The 16,001-nt window shown below is 53.3% G+C and overlaps 1 protein-coding gene across 1 annotated transcript in view; it reads left to right on the top strand.

The window, feature by feature from the left end:
- Positions 1–16,001, top strand: part of COL18A1 (collagen type XVIII alpha 1 chain) — a 40,172-nt gene that overhangs the window by 4,725 nt on the left and 19,446 nt on the right. The gene's annotated exons all lie outside the window — the stretch shown is intronic.

Here is a 16,001-nt window from a genome sequence, read left to right as displayed (position 1 = left end):
TACTAATTTACCTGCTCTTGATTTATCGTAGAATAACAGTATGGTTTGGGTTGGAAGGGACCTTTGAAGATCACCTAGTCCACCCCCACAGACAAGGACATCTTGCACTAGATCAGGTTGCTCAAAGCCCTGTCCAAGCTGACCCAGAACAATTTCAGCGATGGGACATCCATAGTTTGTCTGCACATCTTGTTCCTGTGTCTCGCCACCCTCATCATAAAAAAAAAAAAAAAACAAACAACCCAAAACTTCTTTACGTCCAATTTAAACCTACCATCTTTGTTTAAAACCATTGCCTCATGTCCTGTCACTACAGGCCTTGCTAAAAAGTCTCAGACTCTCTCCACCTTTCCTATGAGCTCCCTTTATGTATCGAAAGGCCATAAGGTCTCCCCAGAGTCTTCTCTTCCCCAGACTGAACAACCTCAAATCTCTCAATCTGTCTTCACAGGAGAGGTGCTCCAGTCTTTAGATCATCTTCATGCCCTCCTCTGGACCTGTTCTAACAGGTTCATGTCTTGCTTGTGCTGGGGATCCCAGGTTATTCCAGCTTCCCTGCCTGGAGAGATGCTCTGAGTTTGGGGCTGCTTTGCAGAGGGCGACGTCTCTGGGATGATGCATGGAGAGGAGATGGAGGAGGGATGGAGCTGTGTGAACTGCTCCCGGGCGGCTGGTGGGGCTGCTGCTCAGCTTTACCAGTGAGGACTTCCCTGCACCTTGCTGCTCCTCCTGTTGTCGGACATGCCTGGTACTGGCTTCTTTCCCGCACCGGTCTGGTCTGCGGCGACTGCGAGGGATGATGCTCTAAGCCCTGCAATAACAATCCCAGTGAGTGCGCTGTGTCTCTTCCAAACTCTGATAGTTTACCAAGAAAAGAATTAATTCTGGCATTTCAGTGGAGAGTTCAAAGCGCTGAAGGAGGCATCTGGGATTAAATATCGGATGTGTATCAGCAGCCCAGAGGTATGGGATTAATAAAGCATTTTAACGATCTTCTAGCGTATCTGATGACATTTGAGAAAGCGTTGGAGGTGAATCCTTTCCAAGAGCGTCCTGCACATCTCTCTGGCTGTGTATGCAGCCTGGAGGCATCATATTCTGCAACTGATGGGAGGCCGGTGCTGTCCTCCACTTCGCTCCATCACCGTCAGTGGTATGTTCTCACGTGCTCTTCTGTCCTCCAGCCACATTCCTAATCCCTTGGGTACCAATGTGTGTGGAGCAGCGGCGCTGCTGCCCTCTGAGAAGATGTGTCCTGTCCTGCTGGTGTTCAGAGGAGGTGCTGATGGGTGGGAGGTAGTGGAGAAGAAACCTGCAATGGTGTTGGCTGGTACGAAATCCCCTGGAATATCAGGGAGTGGGAGAAAAGTCCCTGACTTTGTGGTTGGAGGAGAGTATGTGGTAGCAGCATGTGTGTGTGTTTTGGCTTTAATGTAGGACTTGATTAGCACAGAGAGCTTGTTGCCAAAGATATAATTGAAGCAAGGAGCTGAATGGGATTAGAAAATGATTTGAACATTTGTACAGCTAATGGGGGCTTCTGACATTCCCTTAATGTGGATTTGGAGCCACTGAGGGAAATGTGAGAATGGAGGCTGTGGGTGTGGAGAGAGCTGGAGTGGGCTCGAGGGCAAGAATGGGTCATGTTGGGTGGGAGTGAGCAAAGAGCAGAGAGGGAGGGACGTGGTGTGGCAGAACCAGCATAACCTGGGAAACTCATGGCTGATACACTGTGGGTGCTGTTTATCTGGATTTGGGCTAATGCAGAGATGCTCAGACACTCGTGAGGCCATCTCCTGTTCTTGGAAAGTTTGGCTCTGCTATTAAGGAGAGAGGAGCCTTCGTTAAAGAGAAAGCTGTTGGGTGTCTTGCGATGTTGAAGCCCGATGTCCTGCATCCCTCCTGGTCACTGGGAGCAGGACTGCCTGTGGGGTGCATGGCAGCTCGGCGGCACAGCTGCTGGGTTTCCTCGCTGGTGCTGGGTGCGTTTGCCAGCTCTGCCTGCACGATTGAACATCGCGATGTCATTCAGCTTGTTCTCTGTTTCCCTCCTCAATTTCTTCCCCTGCGGGCATATGCGAGAGCAGACAGTGGGCCAAAAAACCTCAACAGCCTTGACACGTGAGCACAGTTAATAAACCCTTTGGGGGTGAAGGGGTGGTTCATGCAAACTAAAGCTTCCCCCCACCCCAGGGCTGCTCTGGGACAAGGCTCTGGAGACTTGCTGTGCTCCCGGCTCTGACCGGCAGTGCTGTTTGGCAGGAGCATCCCTGGTGCTGGGGGCTTTCTCAGCGAGCAACATCTGGTCCGGAACATCCCATGTCTGCTGGTTTGCAGTTGAAAAGGTTGCTTTTGTGGAATTTTTATTGCTTTTTTTGGCATTGTGTCCCAACCCTTTTCTAAGATGGAAATTGGTCATTAGTGGATTTTATTGTATTTTTATTTTATTCCCAAGCTTAATCTGCTGGTTTCCTCCTCCCGAGGGACTGGAAGATCTGGCTGTTCCTCTGACCCTGTCCCCAGGTTGTGGGAGGCTGCCTGAACAGCCTGGGATGGGAACAGCAGTCAGGACACTTGGATTCTGCAGCTCACCAGCCCGGCATCACCATTCTTGTGCTCTTCCCACTGTCACTGCTAGCATAAATCTCTGTCAGCCTGATGGTCCTTGAAGCTATCTCTGATTTTATAATTCATAACTAAGGCACCCTCCTCCCATCCACTAAACGCTGTAGTCAAACAAATTATTTCTTTTTTCCACCCTCCTCGTTAGCCTGTAACTTAATTGAGTCAGGGATTGTTGACTTTTGGATAAACGGCACCTTTTTGATAACCCCAGATAAGCTGGCAGTGCTCGCTGGCTGCACCCATGCTGTGGATGGATGGTGGCCTGGGTCCCGTCCGATTTCCCTCCATCCCAGCAGCATTCCCAGCTGAGGCAGTGCTGTGCTGGGGTGCGTCACCTGGGGAGGCAGGTCAAGGAGGTCCACGTTTGATGGGTACACGAGGCCTTGGCCATCACTTCTGCTGGTGGGTCCCAGGCTGCTGCTGCTGGATCGGGGGCTCTGTGTTTGTTCTCACCTACAATAGGCTGTCATTTATTAAATCAGTGGTGATGTGAGATCAGGGAGGGCGAGGGGTTGCTGAAAGTTGGGGAGATGTTCCCGCTGCCATTGTGGGACCTGTATGTCTGGTGAGATGGGTGGTACAGGGGTGCTGCATGTTCTGCTGTGTCTGCTAGCAGTGGGATTGGCAGGGTCCCCCCATAAAAGGGGTGATGTGGACCCCTTTCTTAAGCACCTATGGTCCAGGTTGAGGAGGTGATGCATGCAAGTCAGGGTAGCAAGGCACCCATGAGTGTGTAAAGGTGAAGGTGAAACAGTGTCTTGTCTTGCTCTCAACTAGCTCCCTCAAGCGTGAAGGCATCTTTTTGGCTCAGTCCTTCCTCTCTGGCCCTGAACTGCTCTTCAGAGGGGCAGGACCCTCATCTTGGGGAAACCTTGATAGGGGACTGGGAACAGCCGGAGACCCTGGGCTCACACAGCCAGCCTGGTCTCAGCCGCTCCTGAGGTTCCTTGTCAAACTCCAGCATGAGATCATCTCCTCGCTCCTTCCTGGGGAGCCCGCCTAGGACACCTGCCCACTCTCCACATCACCCCCAGGGATGGGGTACCGGTAGCCTTTGGGCAGGGGGCTGTGCTGTGGCAAGGGGAATGGGCTTGCCCACACTTGGGAGCCACAGGTGACACAGAGCCCAAGACACCTTTTGTTACCCTCTCCATGATGCCAGCATCTCCCTAGCGGGCTCCTGAAACAGGCAAAGGGCTTGTAGTGGCTACTTGCCCATGTGCCAAGACCGTAAGTCTTCAATCCAGCATTTGTTAGCGCGTGGTCGTGATTAATAACGGCTTGCCTTGCTCACGAGATGACTCATGCTCCACTGTAGAGCACTGGGTCATTCACCCTGGGAAGGGGACAAGTGCTCTCAGAGCCAGAAGGGCCTGTGTTTTGTAAGGAGATGACCTCCTACTGTGTCATGAGTGGGGTCTCTCTCCCCAGAGCCCCGGTAAGGAGCTCACGGCATGGTCATCATCCTTCCAGGCTATGCAACATCTTCTGCGATGATTGGAAGGGGCCAGTGCTGGGCTTCACATCACTCCTTTGCTCCATCTCTTCTCTGCTGTCTGGGGGATGCTCTGACTGGCTCTCCTGCCCTCCAGCCACACTTCTCATCCCTGGGTACCAGTGTTCATGCAGCATCAGTGCTGCTGCCCTCTGGGACGATGTGCCTCATCTTGCTGAGAGCCAGTGCTCAGAGGAGGCACTGATGAGTGGGAGGTGGCATGGAAAAGATCTGCGATTTTGGCTGGTACGAAATCCTCTTGAATATCAAGAAGTGTAAGAAAGTCCCTGACTGTGAATGGAGGAAGGTGTGTGGCAGCAGCACATGTGGGTTTTTGGGTTTTAATGTAGGACTTGATTAACCAGATGTTATTTCTGCAGCTGTTTCAGGGACCTCTGTGCCTGGGGCTTGCTGTTAAATGCTGGCTCCTCAGGAGTGAGTGCTGCAGCCCTGCAGTGAGCCTGGAAAGCAGCGGTCACAGCGCCACTCCTGGCAGAAGGGTGAGCTGTCCCTATGCGTCCCCATCCTATGACCCCACTCAGTCTGGCCTCTTGCCTGCCAAAGCCGCTGGAGACCAGGATGGGGATTTGCTCTCTGGGTGGCTTTTTGCAGGGACAACTTGCATCAGGCAATACCCCTGGTGTAGGGGACAGTGGCAGTGTCAGGACAAACTGCTCTCCCCTGGGTGACCTGTCCCAGATTTCCTCGAGGAGAGTGGTGAAAGGCAAAGTTGTGTGTTTTAGGTTTTGTCATTGGGAAGAGAAAAAATGCCCACATGGAGGTTTCTAACCTCTTCCCACCAGATAACCGTGGCATCATCTGATAGAAACATGTGGGGTTTTATTTTAACAAGCTATCGCATCTTTTTGGTGGGTAGACAGAGACATTAGGCCACAAAGGTGGAAGGAATTGGAGTGTCCCAGCATCTTATCCATGCACGGTACCCGGTGAGCTGGGGCGGGCTCTCTCCATCGCTTTGCTCAGCAGGGCAGGAGGCAGAAGGTGTTCAGCACATGGCATCCCCTGCAGGTTCTTGATGGCTTGAGTGAGGATGCCACTCGCCAAGGTCAGCGTTTGATCTTGCAGGGACAATTACAGGGCTGGGCTGGAGACAGAGTGGTCCCCGCCCAGCCGGGATGCGGGAGGGTGGTCCTGGTTCCCGCTGGGTCCGATCCAGCATTGGAGCTCAGGGGCAGAGACGCCACTCACTGCCAGCCTGCCCCAACAGCACCCGAGGGGACAGGTCTCCTCGTGGCATCCTGTTGCTGATGTTGGTTTCTCCTTCTCCACCTTTTCCTTGGTGTCAGCGGAAAGAGTTAACAAAACCATTTGAGAGGGGCCCCCAGAGGCAACTGCTGGAGGTAATAATCTTCTTTCGGCTCTTTTTTTCTTTTCCCCTGCTAATTGCGGAGTTGACATCGTCCCCTCTCATGAAAGGCTCTTTTGTCGGCTGGGTTGCTGGGCAAAGCCTGGGCTTGGCAGCAGGTTGCGAGACCTCCGTCTGTCTCCTGCACATCCCTCTCTGGCAGCAGGTAGTGAAATGTCTTTTTCAGCGGCAGCGATGTCCCTCCCTCTCTGGCTCCCATCTAAAAAAAAAAAAAAAACAACAAAAAACAAAAAAAAAAACTTACAAAAACCCCTCCTTTTAGCCAACGGCGCCCGATTTTTGCCCTGGTTTTAGCTCACGAGCGTAGGGAAAGGTCAGCCAGTCTAGACGCTAATCCGTCAAGTGTTGTATTTCTTCGCCCGTGGGTGTCCTAGCAACAGGATTAATGCAGCGGTGTAAGGTGGAGGTTGGCGGAGTCCCGCTCCGTCCCCAGGCCGGTGGTCCGGCTGCGTGCTGCTCCGCTCGGCCGGGCAGGGGGAGCCCCGCACTCTGCCGGCAGCTCCCACTGCTTGGCTTTGGTCCAACGGCAGAGAAATTTGGGGGACGGGTGATAAAACAGGCTCACGGATGTTTTGGCTAGCCAACGGATGGGGGGATCGATGGTGAAGCATCTCTGTCCCCGCACCGACACCAGCCTTTCTTTGGGGAGTGCACTGGGGGGATGCTCTGTGGCCAGGTTGCACCAGCTCCACCATGATCACCCCGGGACCTTGAGACAGGCTGTGTCGCTGTGAATGTGACTCTCATGGTGGAAATGGGTCTCCCAATACATCCCTTGCACCTCAGCGCTCGGGTCTCCCAGTACGTGCCCAACGCTTGGGCGGTGCGAACAGTTGCTGTGCAGGGGTTGCTGTTAAGCTACTGGCATCTCTTGGGCCTCAGGGTGTTGCTGGTGTGATTTGGACTGATGAACCACAGTTGCGTGAACACCAGTAAAAACCAGTTTGCTTGGGTAGGGAGTAAAAATGTTTCCTGTTTATTTCATTTTGTGATTTCATCTTTTTATTGCCCTGTTGCTGTTGAATCTCTTGATGACCCCAGTTTGCTTCCAAGTGTTCCTGGCGATGCTTCACCGCCCGTGCTTGGGTTCAGGGGTGCAACTGGTGCCACTGTTTGGCTCCCGAATGTCCAAAGGGTGGTACCGCCATGGGTACCACAAGGTGTTGATGGGTGCCATGCAGCCAAAGCTGGCAGTCAGAGCCCCCTGCATACGTGACATGGAGGCATAAGGCAGCTGCCCGTTGATAACATTGTCCCATTTTAATCTTTTAAGCCCTTCCTCTGCTTTCCCCATGGCCCCTTCCGGGCTTTCTCCTGCCCTCCCTTCCTTGCAGAGGGGCCGGTGAGCATTTCCCCTGTGAGCCACGCAAGCCTTTGTCCCTTCCTTGCTATTCCCCCCATCCTGTTGTGCTCCGATATCCCTGAAAAGATGGGTGCAAAGCAACCCCCTCCAGCAAAAACCGATTTAAAGAACAAAATCTGGGTTTAATCTTTACCCTGCAGCTGTATCGCTGCTCTGGCCACGCAAGTGATGGAGAGGAGTCATGGCCAGCCGGGTACCAGCACAACCCTGGGAGCCCCTCCAGTTTTCAGCATCCCTAAAAGTGGGGTGCTGGTCCGGTGGTGGGGGCCCAGCCCCGGAGGTGCTGGAACCTCTGTGCTCCAGCTGCTGGCTTTGCTGCCTGCAAGCGGCCACACGCTTTAATTAGGCGAGGGGCTGGCGGGGCTCCAGGGCTGGGAGAAGGGGGGTTCGTTCCCCAGAAAGCCCGGCCGGGCGCTGCAGGGACAGGCTGTAGCTTGCCTGGAGTCCCATCGCGCAGCTCCTCCTGCCTACGTGGGGTTTTTTTCTGCAGCTGGGATGGGTTAAGTGGAGTTCTAGGAGCCGTTTCTTTTCTCTTGGGTGCTTGAAACAACAACAAATAAAAAAACCCACACCAGCGAAGCAGGCCGGTGACGCGGCAAGGAAGGAAAGATGTTGCGTTGCTGATTTACGGGGCTTATTTTATCTTTACAGGTCACTGCTAGCATTTGTGGAGTTGGCCCTGCTGCAGGAAAAACTGGTTTCCAGCTTTCCCGTTAGGAAGAAACTTCTGCAATTGTGTAATTAAAACGCAGAAGAAAAAAAAGACCCTATAGCAGCTGGTTGTGGTGCTTGTGGTCAGGTCCTTTGGTGGCTGTGTGTGTCCTCTGCCTTGCTCTGTCCTTGGCTGTGCTGCCTGCAGCCTCTGGCAGAAAAAAAATAATAGGCTTTTTTTTCCCCACCTCCTTTTCTTGGTCTTTCTGGCTCATGTACCAGCCTGCAAAAGAAAAAAAAAAAAAAAAAAAAAAATCTACATTTTGACCATGGGAGTGTTTTAATCCATCTTGAGGCAGTTTCCAGTATTTTTTTATCACCTTATCTGAGCTGGTGCTGGCACTGGGCTAGACTGTCGGTGGGCTGGGGAGGTCGGGACGGTGACTCCTCCATCCCATAAATGAGAAGTAGTTGGTCTGACTCAGCCCCATTACAGTTCCTTGGCAGCAGGGTGGCAGCTTCCTGCGAGGGCTCATCCCAGGGGTCTAGGGTCCCCAGGGATGCCTGAGCTTTTTGGGAGGGAAGGCAAAACATGCCTCTGTGGAATTATTTATTTTTTTGCAGTTTCCTCTTTGCTGCCAGGCTGAGAAAGGACATGCCATGTAGACTTGGATGTTTGGGTGGTGAATGTTTTTTCGTCTGGGGTGGTGATGGGTACTGCTCGCTCAGGATGGGTGAAAAAGACCCCCTGCTGTTTGGGGCACCTTGAACCCCAGGTGTGGTCATCTGGAACAAAACCATCACAAGTAGCCTTGTTTTTTAGGGATGACTAAAAGGAGGTCCCCGAATGACGTACCAGTGCGGCTCGCCCAGCCTTTCCAGACCGCCCCCCCTCTGAACCCTGTGGTATGTGAATTTTTGCTGGTGTCAGAGGGTCGGTGGCGGCAAAATCCCTCTCGGTTAAAGGGTGGGAATACCAGTGTGTGCAGCTTGGGATAATTACCAGTTGTCAGCAAAACAATAGTGGCATTGTAGGGCAGGAGCGAAGCGAAAGGGCCCCTGTCTTGAGCGTAATGTTACTTTTCTATTTACGTTGCCATAGTCTTTGCTGAGAAATGGCCCTATTCTCTCTAATCCTCCTCTTCAGGCATGCCTGCTGGTTTTTTGTGTGTGGTTTGGGGTTTTTTTTAACCCTTATTGTCCCAGAAAATGGCTCGCGGGGACCCATCTCCATGACCCTGTGCCATGTGTTGGTCCTTGGCCAGTGGCAGCAGGATGCTGATGTTGGGGACAGTGCCCAGCCGTGGCATCATCTGTGTGCTCAGGATGGGACGAACCTGCTCCTGAATCCCCATCTGCATGCGAGGAGGAACACAGTTTACCCCCATCCTTGTTCTTGACTTCTGTTGCGTTGTAGTGCTCAACTCTGGTGCGTTAAAACTATTTATCATCATTGTATTTTGCCTTTAAAAGCAAGTGATTTGTTGAAAAAAGGAATAATGGGGCAACTGATGGCTTTTGATTCCCATCTCTTGCTTGCCCAGTGTATTTGGTTTTTGATTGGAGAGGGAAGATATGTTTTCTGGCCTCATCCAGGTCTTGTTGTGTTTCCCCTGCACTGAAGGAAACAAAGATACCTTCCCTCCACTTGCGTGGAGCAGCAAAGTAGCCACTGACAACATTGACCTGTTTGACCTCTTTAATATCTATCTCTGGTGGTGCTTGAACTTTCTCAAAAGAGATAAATGTTGCTTTTTAAATATTTGCTGTGCCAGTGGAGAGACAGACTGTCATGTTGTCCTGGTAGGGAGTGGGGGATTTCAGCCTTGGATGACATCAAGTTGTGATCGCTCAACTTAATTTCAAGGCATTCAGCTGATTTATTTTTCCTTCAATGCTAGGACATGTGCAGCAGGGTAGGTTCAAGGACTGGATGACACTTTCTCTGTTTAAGTGGCCCCTCATCCAGGCTGCTAATGAAGGTATTAAATAGTCTGCTGGGCATCTTGCCCCCTTGTATCCCCTCCTTGGGGGACCGAAAGTTGTGGTGAGGTCTGGTGTGAAGCTCGGTGCCCAGCAGACAGCCCTGGGATGGGATGCAATGGGGTGCCATGGGATGGGATGCCAAAGTGGGATGGCCAAGCTCGGCTGCCTGGACCAGAGGAAACTCCAGAAAGAGCAGGGAAATTATGCCAAAGTCAGTGGCAAAGGCAAGTGTTGTCTGAGGAGTGCAGAGAGGTGGAAGGACCGTGGAGCGGACAAGGAATCTTATTATGAGCACGGCTGGGGGCTTTGAGAGGCTCCAAGCTAAACAAAGTCCCCGGCGCTGCAGGAGGGCAGCTCTGACAAGACCGAGGCTGGTTGGATGAGCACGAGATTGCAGCTGAAGTCCAAAAGCAAAACCCCCTCCTGGATCCCTCTTTTCTTTTCCGTTCCCTAGCAAAACAGTGCTTCTCGCAGCAGCCTCATGAACTTGGATTTTGTTTGCTGCAAGCCGCACAGAGGATGAGGTTTCCCTCGCCATAAAGCTGCAGAGAGGCTCTGCAGAGCATCCACAAGCTGTGGCAGTTGCCTCTTGCAGCAACATGGACCAGCTATTATAGCACCCGGCATCCCTGGCTTGCGGTGTTTGCAGGACAGATGCTGTACCATGGGATGGATGCTGTACCACTCCATTGCAGCTTCAGGTACTACTTCATTTGGTAGCTTTTCTGTATTTTGCCTGGTGAATTTTTTGTTTATTTCTTTGTTTTAGCCATGCTGGTATTTTCATCTGTCTTAAAGTCCTGAAAAACAACTGAGAATGAACAACTCCCATCTTTTGTTGTGCAGCCTTCAAAGCTAGTGCAGGGTTATCCTCTGGCAGCACTCGGTGACTTTGGTGCCTAGCATCCTGGCATGGTGCAGGGCACAAGCACGGTCGTGGGGTGGGCACCGTGTCCCGCTGGCCCTTTCCCAAGCCCTCTCGGTGCCCAGCCCTCTCCATGGCTGGAAATATGCTCATGGGAGTCGTGTTGTGACATTTTGGGCTTCATTGGCTTCTCCACTGCGTGATGCTTGAAGGCTTCAGTTGAGCCGCGGAGAAGCGTACCCTGCCTGGGTGGCTCGTCCTGCTCTTCTGCACCTTGCTTTGTGCCGGTGTGCAGGTTGTGATGGCGTTGAGTCAGCTCACAAATCTTCCACCCCGGCCCTGATTTTCCTTTATCCCGCGGCACAGCATCCATCCTGTGGCGCAGTGTCTGTCCACAAGCCGGGATACCGGGTGCGTTGGTCTCCCTGTATTTCTAGGTAAATAGGTGCCTGGGAACAGGGATGTGCTCCCCAGCTGCAAACTTGCTCAGCCCATCGCGGAGATGGGAACCAGCCCCCCGCCCCCCAATAACCGGGGCTGTGAGGGTGGTCGCGGGTGCCACCGGAGCCCCCTCGGCTGCGTGCTGGGGCAGGAATGCCAGGAACGCAATTGAAATTCAGAGCTTCCCGGGAGTGTGGCTCCCAGGCTGAGCCGGGACCCTGGTAGGGGGTGATTCTTCCCTCTCCAAGGAGCAATTAGTCTGTGAGGTGATTTATTAATGCGGTGGAGGGTGAGTGAGGGGGTTGCATTCCTTCCTTCGCCTCTCCTTGCCTTATCTCCGGGCTGTCGGTTGGCCCGGGGGAGGCAAGTGATGGGAAGCAGAGCCGGCGGCCTCTGCAGGGGCAGGGCAGGGACTGGTGATGGGGCTGGGGGCTACAGGTCACACCTAGCTCCCCTTGTGTTTTAAAGACCTGTTCTCACTTTTAAAGACCTCCCTTGGGTTCGGCCGTGCCCAGAGGTTGATGGTCCCTCTCTACTGCCCATCCCCTGGACTGGCCAGGACACCTTGCAGGGTGGCCAAAGTCACTCCAGCCCCAGCTCCCTGCCCTGGCTGCCAGATAAACTAGGTCCTGCCTTGTCCTCCTGGCCACCTGGATGGGAAAAAGGGGGACAGCAGCATTTCTTGGCTGTCCCTTCTCCAGCTCAAGGCTCCCTATCTTCGCCGGAGGGTAATGAGTTACAAGGCAAACTCAAGATGCCTTTGGTGAGACCTGTTCCCCGGGGGCTTGACCCCTGTGGGTATTTTTAGCCACACTTGGAAGGAAGGCTGTTTGCTTTGCGCTTTGCTTGCCCTGCCCGCTGCCATTGCATGCATAATTTCCCATGAGGGCTGACAAATTAAAAATTCTCCTTAGATGAGTAGAATGGATGCCCCAGAAGCAGCGGGTGCCTCCATCTCCACACAGTTCGGGACCGCGAGGAGGATGCAAAGGGTCTGAGCACAGCCACCCTTCTTCTTCCTCCAGGGGTTATTTGGTGGCTCCTTGAGGCAGTTGTGACATTTTCACGGTTTATCTTATTGAGGAATTTGCTGGGAGGATGTTTCTGGCTGTCCATGAGTAAATGTTTAGGAACGCTGCGGTCCCGGGGGCTCGGCGGTGTTGTGCAGCCAGAGGCAGGGGGGAAACGCTGGCCCAGAAGCAGATTGTGGCAAACCAGCACCTGCATCCCATTCCGGGCTGTGATGGATGCTGTTGCGCACACCAGCTCGGCCCTTATAGATGTTCATCCCCAGCCTTCCCGTCTCCCTGGCTGTGCGCCTATCTGGGGGCCAGGTCGCACTGTCTGTCCCCATCTGTCCCTGGGTGCTGTCTCCACGTGGGACGTCAGCGGCTGGAGATGTGGCAATATCCTCAGCGTGGGTCTTGCTGAGAACCTTTTAACTGTTGTTTGGGTTTTTAGATGAAGAACGGATTAAAATCCCAAACATCGATAGGATTTATAGATACCATCTGCTGCTGACAGTCGCTGATTTTTTCCGCTCGGTGTGTGAGTGCTCCCGCCTCCAGTATTTTGTGCTGGTGTCAAGGTTTCCCTCCTTCCTTCCCCAGCATCATCCGTGGAAGCAGAGATGTACAGATGGGGCATTGGCATCAGCGGTGGTCCCAGGCACTTCCTCTGCCATGGTTTTGTGCCATTCAGAGACAGATGCTTTCTTGGGCATCCTACAGCAATGTTGTCGTCGCTGGTAGTGACCCAGCAAGCTTTTGGTGAGCTGCTGAAGTGCCCGTTGGCTCGGGAAAGGTTGTGGGGCTGCGATGTGTTTGCATCCCAGGGCTGCCCCTAGACATCCATCCTGCTGGTCCCAGGGGTCATTTCACGTCATACCCCCCAACACAATGCTGCGTGAGGGTTGGTGTGGCTGCTCTGAAGGGACTCGGGACATTTTAAGCGGCAACCAAAAGCAAGAGGTGATTTGCAGCCCCCCTGCCTGCTGGCTGGGGGAATGAATTCTGAGCCAGACTTGGCAAACAGAAAATGGATAAATATAGCCTGGTAATGGGCGAATTTGTTAATTAAAGCCCCCAATTGCTTAGGGCAGCTCCCTGGGAGCTGTTCCGTGGGGATGCCGTGAGCTCCATCCCTCCCTGGCTCCAGGGGTGCAGATGAGTTGGAGGTGCCCTGGGGGAATGTTTCCCTCGGTGGCTCAATCTCTTGGCAGCAGGATCCGCTGTTGGCATTAAAGCCCTTTTTGCAGCTGCACTTAATCTTCAGGCTCGAAGCTTCCCACCCGGGACATCTCTGACTCAGGTTTCCCCACCAGCTTGTGGAAACCTTCCCTTAGGATACGAATGGGAGGAGGAAGGAAGCTGCGGATGATGGGGCATCCCCTGCCTGCATCCCCTGCCTGCATCCCCAGGCAACACCCTGCCAAAACCACTGCGGGTCCCTGCCCGCACCCTGGTGACCTCTGGGCTTGTGGCCAGGATAGGACGAGTCCCTGGTGCAACCGGGCTGGGTCATCACTCCTGATGAGGTGCAGTAAAATGGATCTCCCGAGGATGCTTCCATGCTCTGCTCGGCCTGAGGCTCCCTCTGCTGTCGGTCTGCCCATCCGTCTGTCCATCTCTGCCTGCCCGGCTCTTGCTGAGGGTCCTACCTTGGACTGTGAAGGGACGTTTGCTGAGCTGAGCTTAGGCAGGGTCCCTCTTTTTTTCCTTCCCCCCCGTTTATCCCCCACCTTTATCCCTCCTCTTTAATCCCCCCTTTCCACAGTTTTTCCCTCCTTCTCCCACTAATTCTTTTTTCCTCCCTCTTCTTTTTTTCTCTCTTCTTCCCCTCCACTTCTTGCCCTCCCTTTCCCCTCCCATTTATTTTCCCCTTTTCATCTGGGACAGAACTGAGCCTGCAATTAACAGGGCAGCCTCATCCCCCTTCCCAGGGGGACTGGGCTATACTAGCAGATGCTGGACCACGGTGGGAAGACAAAGGCAGCCTGCTCAGGAGAGAATTGGGACCAGAATGAGGGTCCAACTTTGCTTTTAGAGAAGCGGAAGGTCATGATGATCTTCCGGCAATGTGCAAAATGATTTTCAAGAGCCTTTAGCCTAGGGGAGGCTAAAAGAAGGGGCTTTTCTCCTGCTCTGCCAGCAAGCCAGCTGCCGTGGCTTCTCTTTGGGAAATACTTCTCCAAAATATTTCACCAGCTGGTACGTTCCTTGTCCCTGACTTGCTGCTTGGTTTGTGGCAGAGCTGGGCATACTGGGTTAGGATGCTCTAGTGCCATTGGGCTGCCCTCCAAGCCCTTATTTTAAAAATCCCAGGTCCCTTATTTTGGAAATCCTAGGTCCCTTGTTTTGGGATGCCCGAAAAATAAGGGCTGGCTCCTTCCCCAGGAGCCTCTGGTGCAGAGGTGTGCAGTGAAATGAAGATCATTGACTTAATGAGGGGATGTCCTGCATGATTGCTGTTTGCTCTGCTATCATGAGCTGCCTAATCCCAGCAAAAGAGAGAAATGGGATTTTTTTCCAGTGTCTGCACGCGCCGGGGGCACCCCAGCATGGTGTCACTGCCAAATCCCTCCTCGCTGAGATGAGGTGGCTCATCAAGGCTCGTGATTCTCCCTGCTGGCTCCAGAATCTGCCATGGGAGTGCTGCATAGCCCCGGGGGAGTTGGATAGTATCCCCACTGTGGGCTGGCACACACCCCGCTTACCTCCCCTTAATTTGGGAAAGAGGCTGTGGGGACACCTAGCTCTTCCATCTGTCCTCCCCACCGATGGGAGAGGAGCAGCAGCCCCCGGCATCCCCCTCGGATGTGCTGAAGATGCTGGGGGGGGACCCGCATCCTGCCAGGATGCTTCACCCTCGCCCCAGGGGAGCAGAGCCGGGCGCAGCGGGGTCCCGTCCGAACACGCCGGGGCGGGTTGGCAGCCTAGCTCCTTTCATCAGGTTGATGGGTGCACATGAGTTTCAGGAGGGGGCTGTATGGAAACTCTGACATATGGACAAAAATGCGTCCCACATTCAATTCGTCGTGGGCTGTTCCACAACACGCTCCCCTAACAGCATCAGTCGTGGGGAAAGCCTATTAGCAACAGCATCCTTGCTGTGCCAGCTGCCATTTTAAGGGGAAAACTCACCCGTATCGCTTAAAAAGTCACGTGGGAAATGTTACATAAAGCAAAATAGAAATTTGAGCATTCATTTCAGTGCTTTTATTGAGTAGTTTAAAATGGGTGCAGTGGGAGAGTCACGTCCCTTCCCTCTCAGTATTGTAGGACCACAATACCACAGACCATGGCTTTCCTGGCCATGCAGAATCCCAGCTGTGGGGACCTGAAATTGTCACTTCCCTGGCAATGTACCCTCTTAGGGACACTTTTTAAGCCACTAAGGTGACTTGCTGGATGTCATGACAAGATTGGCATGGCAGTGGGCTGCACAGGCACGCTCCATCCATGCAGGGGCCTGGGGACACGGTGGTCCCCAGGGACAGGGATCATCATCTCTGGAGGAAGGTAACATTGAGGTAGGGAAATGGGCCAGATAAGTGCATTTTGGGGTATTGTTTTTAAGCTGAGGCAAAGAGCAACTTAATTTTGGGGGGCATGTGAGAGTGCCAGCACTGTCCAAGGGAGATTTACATCCCAGACTTTAGGGAAACTCAAGTGCTCGAGGCTGTGATTGCTCAGACCTCCTGGCTTCGAGAGGTCTCTGGTGGGGGGTGTTGCAAGCACCCCCGTCACTGTCCTGCCACAGCACCTGGGGGGTCCTGGCCCCATAACCGAACCGGGAAAGCAGCTCGTAAGCACTTGACTTTTGGGACTTGTGTTTCCGGCCGGTGGAAATCTTGGAAATGTTTTCTGGGATTTTTTTTTTTTCCTTCCTTATTCGATTTCGCTCTGAGGTTATAACCTTTCCCGGAGACCTGGAGGAGGGGGTCACTGCATGTCTTACCAAAGCTGGGCATCCCTGGGGACTGTGTCTGCATGTGACCCCCCTTGTGTACGGCTCTGAATGCCGATGGTTTAACCAGACCTGCTGAGCAAGGAGAGAGGATTTAGGATTTTTCTGGTCAGGAAGCAGTTAAACAGCTGGCAGCAGCAGCTGGGACAGGCAACAGGGTTTGTCTGAGGGCTGGCTCAGCTCCCAGAGATTTTGGGGGGCTCAGGTGGATCCCCAGCCA

Source organism: Caloenas nicobarica, chromosome 6 (assembly GCF_036013445.1).
Source record: "Caloenas nicobarica isolate bCalNic1 chromosome 6, bCalNic1.hap1, whole genome shotgun sequence".
NCBI classification, from domain to species: domain Eukaryota; kingdom Metazoa; phylum Chordata; class Aves; order Columbiformes; family Columbidae; genus Caloenas; species Caloenas nicobarica.
Note: the sequence above shows the minus strand (reverse complement) of the source record. Positions and strands in the feature narration are given on the sequence as shown.